This window comes from Chaetodon auriga, chromosome 23 (genome assembly GCF_051107435.1).
Source record: "Chaetodon auriga isolate fChaAug3 chromosome 23, fChaAug3.hap1, whole genome shotgun sequence".
NCBI lineage: Eukaryota > Metazoa > Chordata > Actinopteri > Chaetodontiformes > Chaetodontidae > Chaetodon > Chaetodon auriga.
In genome coordinates, this window is record NC_135096.1 from 3,357,286 (window position 1) to 3,369,081 (window position 11,796).

At 42.4% G+C, this 11,796-nt stretch overlaps 1 protein-coding gene and 1 long non-coding RNA gene across 3 annotated transcripts in view; both read right to left on the reverse strand.

Moving 5' to 3' along the window:
• Window positions 1-11,796, reverse strand: part of LOC143316079 (uncharacterized) — a 317,818-nt gene that overhangs the window by 120,313 nt on the left and 185,709 nt on the right. The window lies entirely within an intron of this gene.
• Window positions 3,971-6,305, reverse strand: LOC143316091 (uncharacterized). 2 transcript variants are annotated; one of them, XR_013076244.1, is made up of 7 exons: window positions 6,040-6,305; window positions 5,383-5,470; window positions 5,193-5,255; window positions 4,922-5,020; window positions 4,681-4,779; window positions 4,374-4,513; window positions 3,971-4,040 (listed from the first exon to the last, which is right to left on the reverse strand). It is a non-coding gene; the product is annotated as an uncharacterized LOC143316091 (long non-coding RNA). The 2 variants fall into 2 exon arrangements; XR_013076243.1 differs by lacking the exon at window positions 6,040-6,305 and having other exon boundaries at window positions 5,383-5,765.

Consider the following 11,796-nt stretch of genomic DNA (forward strand, 5'->3'; position numbering starts at 1 on the left):
CAAAGTTTATTTATATAGCACTTTTCACAGACACCGGTCACAAAGTGCTTTACAGTTACACAACATTAAAATCAAATATGTATGCGTACAACAGTCATATAAACATACAATCATATATAGCACCAGAAAATAAATGAATAGAATAAAATAAAATACATATGAAATATGCAGTCATACAAGCAGCATTGAGAGGGATGTAAAATGTCAGAAGTTATCCAAACGCCTGTCTGAACAAGTGGGATTTAAGTGTTTTTTAAAGCTTTCCACAGAGTCAATACATCTCAACGTAGCTGGAAGGCTGTTCCAGAGTTTTGGAGCTGCACATTCAAAAGTACGATCACCACGAGTTTTGAAATTGGTCCGAGGAACACTTAGCAGACCCGTGTTAGATGATCTTAATGCTTGGCCCGTGGTGTAAGGGTGCAGGAAGTTCCTGATATATTTTGGGGCCTGGCCGTGTAGGGCTCTGTAAGTGAGCACTATGTTTTTAAATTGAATTCTAAATTTGACTGGTAGCCAATGCAGTTCAGTTAAAATAGGGGTGATGTGAGGCCATTTACTAGACCGGGTTAAAAGCCTAGCAGCAGCATTTTCAACCAATTGTAGACGCTGAATTGACGATCTGTTGAGGCAGGTAAAAAGGGACTTACAGTAGTCTAAACGTGAGGAAATAAACGCATGAATTAATTTCTCCAAATCTTCTATTGAGACAACAGACCTTAATTTAGCTATGTTTCGTAAATGAAAGAAACTAGATTTAGTCAGTGCCTTAATGTGACTATCAAAGCTCATTGACTGGTCAAAAATTACACAGAGGTTTCGCATGTTGGAGCAAGTAGAATGGGATAGGGCACCAAGTTTCTCTTCAATAGGGACTTGAAATTTATCAGGGGCAAAGATCATGACCTCAGTCTTATCATCATTCAGCTGAAGCAAGTTATTTGCCATCCATTGCCTAATTTCCCATAAACAGACATTTAACATAGATAGGTTGTCAATCTCAGCAGGTTTAAATGAGAAGTATAGCTGAATGTCATCAGCATACAGATGGTAGGAGATGTTAGGGAAAGAACTAATAATTAGACTGAGTGGAAGCATATAAATAGAGAATAAAATTGGTCCCAAGACTGAGCCTTGAGGAACACCACATGCCAGCACAGCAGCGTCTCAAGTAAAACCGTTAGCAGAGACAGAGAGTGTTCTATCAGCCAAGTATGATTTAAACCACTCTAATGCAATACCTGAAATGCCCACTAGGTATTTTAGCCATGAATTAAAATGTGGTGGTCCACAGTATCAAATGCTGCGCTAAGATCTAATAAAATCAAAACAGAACAGTGACCAGTATCAGCAGCCATTAAAATGTCATTACAGACCTTAAGAAGAGCTATTGCAGTGGAGTTTGCGGAATCCTGATTGGAATTTGTCGGCTATATTGTGCAAATCAAGAACACGAAGTAACTGTTCTTAAATAACCTTTTCTAAGACTTTGGAGATGAAAGGAAGTTTTGATATAGGTCTATAGTTCTCTGGCAAGGATGGGTCTAGGTTTGTTTTTTTAAGAAGAAGAAGAAGAAGAAGAATCGGGGGGAGACATTCCCCTTTATTTGTCACACACACATGGTCGGAAACACGGCACACGGAGGTGAAATTTGCCTTCCGCTTTTGACCCATCCTGGTCGTCCCTCCTCCGCGGCAGACCAGGAGCGGTGGGCAGCCAGACCGGCGCCCGGGGACCCATTCTGTTGCGTCACCATTGGTCAGGTGGTGATCTTCTTGCAGGGGGTGAACTATAGCCTGTTTAGAATAACTGTCAGCCGGCGTAGATTTCTAGTGCACTAACCACCTTTGTGCTGAGGACAGGAAGCTCTGTTTGTTATAATGGTCTGTATAGCAAGGGATGCCGACAGAGGGAGTTAGGACTGTGTGCAGTCTTAACAGTGACCTGAGGGGGAACCGGTGACGAAGAGAGAGGAGCTACTGATTCAGGTGTGAGAGAGGGGCTTACCTTATACAGTTAATCACGTAAGGCAGCAGATAGAGCGGCGTGTTGTTGCTAACTTATGGCTACCCAGCCTATTTGGATGGACTCCGTTGGGCCTGAAAAGAGAGAAGCGGTTCCAGAATAGATTAAAGTTGTCAATGAAGCCTATATCACGCTCTCTGCAGGTGGACTGTAACCACGAGCTGAGCGCAAGAATTCTGCTGAAGCGCTCTGCTCCAGGGGCCACAGTTGGGATCGGACTGCATATAAAAATAGACTTTCCACAGGAGTTTAAAAGGCTAAAAAGATCTTTATCTTTATCATTCTTGTTCTGCTCAGACTCCCGCCGAGCTGTGTTGTTTGTTCCAACGTGGATTATAACTCGTTTAATGGACAACGGCAATGAGCGCAGCAGACCCGGCAATTTATTCAGGATAACTGGGACTGTGGCTCTTGGGAAACAATGACTGCATCACTGCGTTAAAAACCCGGAGGTTTCTGGTGATTGAATCGCCAATTATAACTGTGGACGGGGTGGGCAGGAGTGAGGTGGCGGTTGGTGTGGGCTATTATTTCTGGACGGAGCAGGAGCCGATGGAGCAGGAGCGGACGGTGAGGGGGACTTCACCTGTGGCAACAGGGAGGATGGTGAACAATAGTTGGAGCGAGGTGAAAGAACTCTCTGAGGGGCTGGGATGAAAAGCGGTGTGGAGCAGCGGGCTTTACTAAGGGAGAAGAGGCCGGGTTTGGCCTGTGGGTGGATCTGAGGTGATAAAGAGTTGCACAGCTCATGACACGATGGTGGAGGAGAGGACTCAGCCTTTGTAGCCAAAGGAGGGAAATCAAGGTGGTCAAGTAGATCGTATTTGTTCTCCAGCTGGATGTTAAAAGCAGGAGGTGCGTGAGACGAGTGCCTCCCTTTTCCTCCCCTACTGTGACCCTTGGCCGGGAGCCAGCATTCTTGGTTGGACGGAGTGGAGCGAATCAAAACTTTAGGCTTAGCCCCAAGATATTGCCAGTGGTCATCCTGAACGATGACAGGGGACGGGTGTCGGCAGCAGATTCTGGCGGAGACACGAAGGCAGGATCAGGAGAAGTGGCGTTAGGCATCCGGACACTGGCCTTGTCAACCTGTGCTGGGCCGACGGTAATGGTATGTCTGTAACTCAGCTTCATGGATCTGGTAGAGTAGATATGCGGTCCTCCAACTCAGCAGTCTTCTCGGCCAGGGGGTACAGCTGACAGTCTGAGGTGAGTTGCCATGGGTGTGTGGTGGTGCACAATGGCTTGTCCTCTGGTCAGCCCCTTTCAGTTTTTGTAATGTTCAATCACTTTGTCCTCACAGTAATTGAGAGATGGGTGCTCCCTTAATACTCTGGTGGGCAGAACCAGGAGCTGCTTCAGGTCTGATGCTACAGTCTCAGCACTGGTGTAATCTCCTTTGGCCTCCTGCAATGCGAATGCGGCTAATTTGAAAACATTTTCACTCTCCACTTCGATGGTCCCCTGATGTAAAAATTGGCAATTGTGCTTTAAAACACATACACATACAAAGTGCTGAGTACCAAATACGTTTGTGCGTTTTGCAACCAGTGCTATTGTCTACATATGTGTCCCTTTCTGTATTTCAAGGCGAGTTAGTTTGAATTGATCCTATGGATTGTAAAGGACCACCAAAGAAAGCAAGTGATTCAGTCGCTGAGGAGAGCGTAAGTAGAAGTAATTGTTTTTTTTTCTCACTCTGAAATTAATTTTGTGGTTAAATGGTTATGTATTATATGTTTAATACTTCCTTAGTTTTACAAACAGTTTTCATGTTTCTATTTCAGCCTAGTTGCATTATGTGGAATAGGCAATAGATAGATTTCCTGGAAGCATTAGTGATTGATTTTGACAGTGACCTGAGGGGGAACCGCTGACGAAGAGAGAGGAGCTACTGCTTCAGGTGTGAGAGAGGGGCTTACCTTATACAGTCAATCACGTTAGGCAGCAGATAGAGCGGCGTGTTGTCGCTAACTTAGGGCTACCCAGCCTATTTGGATGGACTCCATCAGGCCTGAAAAGAGAGAAGCGGTTCCAGAATAGATTAAAGTTGTCAATGAAGTCTATAGATAGATTTCCTGGAAGCATTAGTAATTGATTTTCAAAACTCGAATAAATGGCTGTGGATGCTTTCAATATTTGAAGTATGTAGAACTTTAGACTTTATACTTGGAAATAGTAGTGGTTTTTATTCCATATTTGGAAAATATACATGTGTAAGTGACTATAATGCAAAGATTGGAAGGATTACTCATTTTGATGTTATCTTTGTCTATTGTCAACCACAGGTAGTATTTGTAATGATAAAATAACATGTTGTATGCTGTGTAATGTTTTCCCACAGTACCTCAATTCCAGCAGTCCTTCCTGTAGAAGTCTGAGAGATTCAAACAGTTTCCTCAGCCTTCCACGAATGTTTTCTGAGGTTAAATACAGCTTCTCATCGGCCTCTGTCAGCTCTGGCGACTCCTTTAACACCTCTCTGATCTAAAGATGGTCAAAAAACTGTCATGTGCATTGTTTGAGACTATTTTACTGATGCCAGTTCCTACAAGCTTTAAGAGAGCTTTTTGACTATCGAAAGGAAGTAATGTGGAAGGTACATGTTTTATAAGCAGGATGAGAGTGTAAGGCACAGAAGAACAAAAACATACCCTCTGGCCTGTGAAGAACTTCTGTTTGAGTTATTTTCTAAACAGTTGTTGCAGTAAACGGTCAAATTCTGGAGGGTATGTCAATCTTCTGCGTTTTCCCTGTTGGATGATTAGATGTAATGTATGACAAAAGAAATGACATACATTATTGTAAAAAACATGAAGTATTGCTGTATCTGCAGTGCTTCTAGCAATGATTAGTGTACCATAGAAATGGTACTGATTTATGTTTTTGACTCACAGGTGGTGGTCTCGATGCTGGCAGCTCCTCCGAACTGCCTGAAGAACTGCTATCCTCCTCGCTTGAAGAACTGTTCCCCATCCAAAAACATGGAGGATGCTATCAAGTCACAATGAATGAGAGGAAATAGTCATTAAGCAGTTGGACGTTTGATGTACTGTTGAATGACATTCTCATGTTTTTTTTTCTGAACTAGATTGTACATTAACTGTAGTTACATGTTGCTTATCCTAAATAATGCATCACTAAAATTGCATGTTTGGCATTTTACCTCAGTAACCTCAGACTCCTCCTTGATTGTAGTTATTGCAGTTACTGCAGCTTCACTGTCACTCTGAACAGGATAAATGGATTTGAGTTGCATTTGTATCATCTTGTACTCTTTGACTGCTTTGTTTTGATTTTTACAAACTGCTTAAAAAACATGTCTAGTGTGTGTGTGTGTGTGTGTGTGTGTGTACGTGTACATTCTTACATCATGTGTACTCACTGGTGAGCCTGGCTCCTCTTTAATTTCCACTTCGTCGGACTCCATCCAAAAGAAAGCAACTAAGATAGATCAGGCCACATACTCAAACAGGCAATAACTACATATCTTGGAAGCATTAGCAATTATTATGGACTATCTGGAAGGCATAGAAGTTTTGATGCTGAACTTGGAAGATTTACTGATTTAAACTCAGTATTTGGAATTTACTGCTTTGGATGGAAAAATTGGAAGCGTAAGTGATTAATACTCAACATTTGGAATATAGTACTTTGGATGCTAAACTAGGAAGCATTAGTGATTAACTTTGAATACTTGGAATATATTGCTTTGGATGGTTAACCTGTAAGTGTGACACGTTATGTGACAAAATCGTGTAATCAATCACAGAATAATTAATCTCCTCCAGGTGATTTTTTTTTATTTAAACTTCTTTGTCCTTCAAATAGTGCAGGAAGAGGTAAATGAGAAAGCAAACTATCACAGTCACAGACACTGTGACAAAAGCAACAGTGAGACAAATCTCCATCTTGCCCATTTTACAGCAGCTCTAAAAACAGAAAACATCAATCAGTCATTATAGCCGTTCTTACTCAATATCTATATGTACAGTGTTAAGTATAAAACATACCCCCGTCTTTACAACCAAAACAGAAGCTTGTGGTTGCTGCACCAGATTTTCCTCACCAGGGTAGGGAGGAGATGGCACATCAGTCTAGAAAAAAATATAAAAGTTTCAAATTACTAGGGCTGTGACAATGAATGTATTAATGATTGCAATTAATTTGAAATTTTGAACACATAAAAAAAAAAAAAAAAGAATCAATACAGCTGCGTTTTGTTTACTTCTGCCTTGGGAAGCAATCAGTGACGTGCGGTAAGGTTCACGACTGGTGAGGCACTGACTCAATATAATAAAAATATATGAGCCCAAAATAGAAGCTTATATTTCAATTTTGACCTTAATTGAAACATTTAGTTGTTGTAAAAGCTTTTAATTATGCTTTCATCAATTCCACACTGTTCAACAATACAATAGCAAGAAAAACAAAAGAATATTTAATACAAGGTCAAATTCGATTTTTAAAAAATTTAAAATTATTTTTATTTTTTTTTGGCTGATCTATCTATAATTAAAATTGAACACTCACTATTGCCCTCTGCGTAGAAGAACACGCAGCGATGTGCATTGCGTCCATGGAGCTCAGCACTGCCACCATTAATAAATAACATCTACATTATCAAATAAATAAGTTTAAATTTCCATTTAATACATTAAAATGTATTATTAGGGTTATATACTATTTATTTTTATTTAAAAAGCCAAAAACATTGGGTATTTATGGGGTTAAAATAGAGAAAGTAGAAAAAAACAAAAGTGAAACTTAAGGAAGTGGGAGGGGATAAATAGAGGTGCTCCAGCAGAGCCCTCTCATTTCAGCTCTGACTTTGGAAGAGACAACATCTCTCAGTTACTGCCAATCGCCATACATTCATTTACGTGTGCCACCTGAAGAAGCCGGACCACGGCGAAACGTCGCGCGTAGGCACACATTTTGTTTTCAGGGAGTTTTTTGGATTGGTTTTTGTAATTTAAACTTTCTTGATTTTTATTTCATTTCAATTCTACTTTGATCAATAAATACTTTAAAAAAAAAAAAAAAGTTAAAATTTAAAAAATTAAAACTATTGTATTTTATTTTCATTCTTTTTCATTTGAATAGTAAATAATTAAAAAATACAGTTAAAATTTTAAATTTAGATACATTTCATTTTGATTCTTTGATATAATAAAAAACACACTTTGAGATGAGCTGCGGAGCTCAGAATGAGTGGACGGAGGTCCAGTACAGGAGGTGGCAACGCCTCCCCCCAAACTATGTTTATGAAACACGGTCCTGGGGTCAACGGGGGTTGGGACCCCAGGGGATGGCCCTTGCCTTTCCGGTCCCCCGTGAGGGGGCACCGGTTCGTAACCCCCTTTCCTTACCCTGACCCTACCCTATCCTAACCCCAACCCCCTCCTCGTCCCTAACCTCAACCTTTCCCCCTCCCCATACCTAACCCCAACCCCCCCCCCCAATTCCCCTCTCTCCATCTTATTACTTCACATACCACATAAATAATTTGATTCTTTCATGATTTCATAATGACAATTTCATAATATGCACACATAGTATTAAAAAAACAATTCATTGAAAATTTCACATTTTTCATCTATTTCATCTATTACTATACACACAAGGGCTTTAAAAACACATTGGAAAAAGCGAAAATGAAACTTACCTGAACAGCCTATAAATACAGCCAGTCTGCAAGCACTGTAGCTTTCACATGCTCACCTTTTCATTTGTTTCCGTTTGTGCCTTAGCCTGAAGAAGACCCGGTAGGGTCGAAACGTCGCGCGAGGGCACATTTCTATTGATAAATAACAATAATTTAACATTAAAAATTAGATTTTATTTTTCATTCATCATTTTTTTTCATCTTTTTCTAAAAACAATTGTTTTCATTTCTATAGTTAAAACAGTTAAAAAAAAAAAAACACATTAAAAACATATAGACCCACACAATAAAAAACAGTCATGAGTCACAATCAGGACTCTGATGGATTTTGCCAGACCGCGCACACGTTTTGATGGCCATCAGGACCATTCTTGGGATCGTGGGGGTGCAGTTTACTGGAGGAAGGACCGTGCACCTCCGCTCCCCTGTTACTCTGGGGGTGGGATTCAGTTTCCACACCCTAACCCTTTTTGTTTTTGTTTTGTTTTTTGTGCAGGATTGTGCATTGCACCTGCATTGCATTGCAGAAATAAGGGCTGTACATGAAGGATTGTGCATGCAGGACTGTGCAATGCAATGCAGGACTGTGCATGCAGGATTGTACACATTCCTGCAGAAATCAGGGTTGTGCATGATTCATGTGTTGATGCATGATTCATGCACTGAAGATGTAGATCAGATACCGTCGTAGTTCTGATCATAAATGATGCCAACTAGCGATCCGGCGGCATTATTCCCATGACCCGCTGGGCAACGTCCAGGAAATGCTGCATGATGACGAGGAGTTTGTGAAAGAGAGAAAAAGAAGTAGTGAACCCTTTTTTGGAACAAGCGTTCTGACAGAACCGAGCAGTCTATCTGAAGCAGTGCAGCACGCTCGCTCAGCTGTTGCACCGCTGCCGCCATAAATGAACACTTCTGTTTTATGTGCATGCAGATCAGATGAGACGACCCGCTGAATTTAAGCATATTACTAAGTGGGGGAAAAGAAACTAACCAGGATTCCTTCAGTAGCGGTGAGCAAAGACGGAAGAGCCCAGCGCCACTTCTCCTTAATTTTAGGAGGAGAGAGGAGTGATCGCGAATAAGTTATTTGCAGGCTAAACGTGAAGCCTAAAACATCATCTTTAATTTTGTATTCGATTTTGCATGCACTTATATTTTGCATGCCCGGGCCCGGACACAGGTTAGGGTTAGTCCTGCATTGCATTGCAGAAATAATGATTCCCCGGAACAGAACTGACAAACCAATCTGTGCATATTTCTGATCTTTGTGTAGTCTATATACTGAGGTCCTCTGATCGGCCCTGCCGGGGTCGGTCATGGCCCTGGCGGAGCGCAGAGAAGACGGTCAAACTTGACTGTCTAGAGGTCAGCGTGTATCTACCCTTCACCGAGAGTTAACTGAATTAGCCGCCTTGCTTCTTCAGAGTATGTAGTTACAGGTTGTATAGTGGTTGTACAGCCCTAACCCTAGTAAGTGACCCCTTGAACCCCACTCGTGATAGGGATTGGGGAGCACAAAGGCAGTGAGATGCCTGTGATGTTGAAGCCTTTACAAAAGTAACATTTTATCCTAAAATCAGTGAACTGACCCTTTAATTCTCGCTCAAAGGTACATACACAAACACACAAAGACACACATACTGTATGTACTCCACTAGCATGCCTCCTGCAGGCCGTCAGTGAGCTGAAATCACAGAAAAAACAAAGTAGCTGTCTTTTACCTGGTGGGCAGTGTTCACAGTTTGCTTTGGAAACACTCTTATCTGACACGTGAAACGTGTGAAAGCAAGAGGGAAGCAGCCCTATGCCCACTACAGCCTGTGCAGGAGAGATAGAGCTTGTTTATTTTTCCACACAAGAAGCTCTAAATGAAAATTTCGTTTCTTTCTTTGAAATGGAATCAGAAGAAACGTCGCCATCCTCATGTTTTAACACTGATAAACACAGTTTCTACTCATCACGTCTGATCAGAAGAAAGGTCGCCGTTAGGTGCAAGGATGGATTTCACCATAAAACCATCTGTTTTCTGAACCAATAGTGGTTGACAAACAAAGTTCGCTACTCTCTCCTCTGCATGAGTCTCTTCCCGCTGGCTTCGCCCTGCCCAGGCATAGTTTAGACGTCATCTTTTGGGTACAGTACTTATAGGGTGTCCTGTCTCCTGTGAAAGGACTCAGGCCCCCGAGCAACACCGGGCAAAGGCAGTCTTCCGTACGCCACATTTTCCACGTCCGCCGGTCGGACGGGGATTCGGCGCTGGGCTCCTCCCTCTTTGCTCACTGCTTCTAAAACACCCTGATCTACCAATGCGATGCAGGTACGTTTCTGCACTATTGGGGAAGTCAAAATTGATGACTACATTCACTGCCTGGATGTCAATTCCCTGAGTGAATAAGTCTGTGCAGACCAGGTTCCTGCACAATCCATTCCTGAAGTCGTGGAACACGCCGTTCCTGTGCTCCTGCATCATTTTGCATGAATGTAGAAGCATTCCCAGTTACAGATCTGATTTGCTGACCTCCCTTACGCCACCTTGATCTAAGATGCCAGAGGCTGTTCAGTAGCCCAGTTGGGTGATTTTGTTGGCCAAAAGCTCAACCCTCTGGGTGGAGTTACAGAAGATGCTGGACTGATTGATGATGGATGGTCATCCGCCGGGGAAACCTTGTCCTCTTCCACCGAGCACGTGGCTTCGGGAGGGACACACATGGACACACATGTTGGGTGGAACATGCCAAACTGCCGACGCGGGCAGCCCAGAGACTTTGATGTCCACCGGCAAAAACAAAAAGCAATGAGCTTCTTATTCGCTGTCACTTCTCTCTCCTCATTGCGGGAGTCTCTTCCCGCTGGCCCGCCTAGTCAGCCAGATCAGCTGAATCAACCCTAGCGATCAATGAGTAAAAAGCAATGAGCTTCTTATTCGCTGTCACTTCTCTCTCCTCTTTGTGGGAGTCTCTTCCCGCTGGCCCGCCTAGTCAGCCAGATCAGCTGAATCAACCCTAGCGATCAATGAGCTTCTTATTCACTGTCACTCCTCTCTCCTCTTTGCAGGAGTCTCTTCCCGCTGGCCCGCCTAGTCAGCCAGATCAGCTGAATCAACCCTAGCGATCAATGAGTAAAAAGCAATGAGCTTCTTATTCGCTGTCACTTCTCTCTCCTCTTTGTGGGAGTCTCTTCCCGCTGGCCCGCCTAGCCAGCCAGATCAGCCTGAAACAATGAAGGCTACAAGGCTGAGAGCCCTGCCTGAGATTAAAATCTGAGCACTGTATTTAATACAGTAGATCACACTATTCTTTTAAGTCGACTCAGATGCCTGGTTGGCCTCTCTGGCACTGTTCTTAAGTGGTTCACTTCCTATCTCACAGAGAGAAAATTCCTGGTAAATTTGGATACACGCTCCTCGAGAATACATGAAATAGAATGTGGTGTGCCCCAAGGATCAATTTTAGGCCCAATTCTTTTTAATTTCTATATGTTCCCACTTGGCAGTGTCATCAGGAGACATGGTTTTAATTGTCACAGCTGTGCTGATGATACACAGCTGTATATTTCCATATCTCTTGATGACACAGGGCCACTTGATGCCCCTTTTAACTGTATTTTAGACATCAAATCCTGGATGGCAGAAAACTTCCTACAGCTCAACCAGAACAGAACTGAAGTTTTAATCATCGGTCCTGAGGCCCAGAGAGTGAAACTTTTACCAAAACTGCAAACATTGTCTTAAAATCCACCCAATCATGTAAAAAATCTGGGAGTAATTTTTAACTCTGAGCTCAATTTTATTCCGCACATTAAATATGTTACAAAAACAGGATTTTATCATTTAAAGAATAGAGTCTGCCTGTTTCTCTCTCAGGCAAACACAGAGATGCTGATGCATGCTTATTGCAATGCCCTGCCTTCTGGTCTTCCTAAAAGAAACATCACAAGTTTACAACTTCTACAGAACTCAGCTGCACGTGTGCTTACGAGGACCAGAAGGCAGGCACATATTACACCGGTTTTAGAATCACTGCATTGGCTGTGTGTGTGTGTGTGTGTGTGTGTGTCTTATTGCTGCACCTATTCCTTTAACCAATCCAGTATTTTA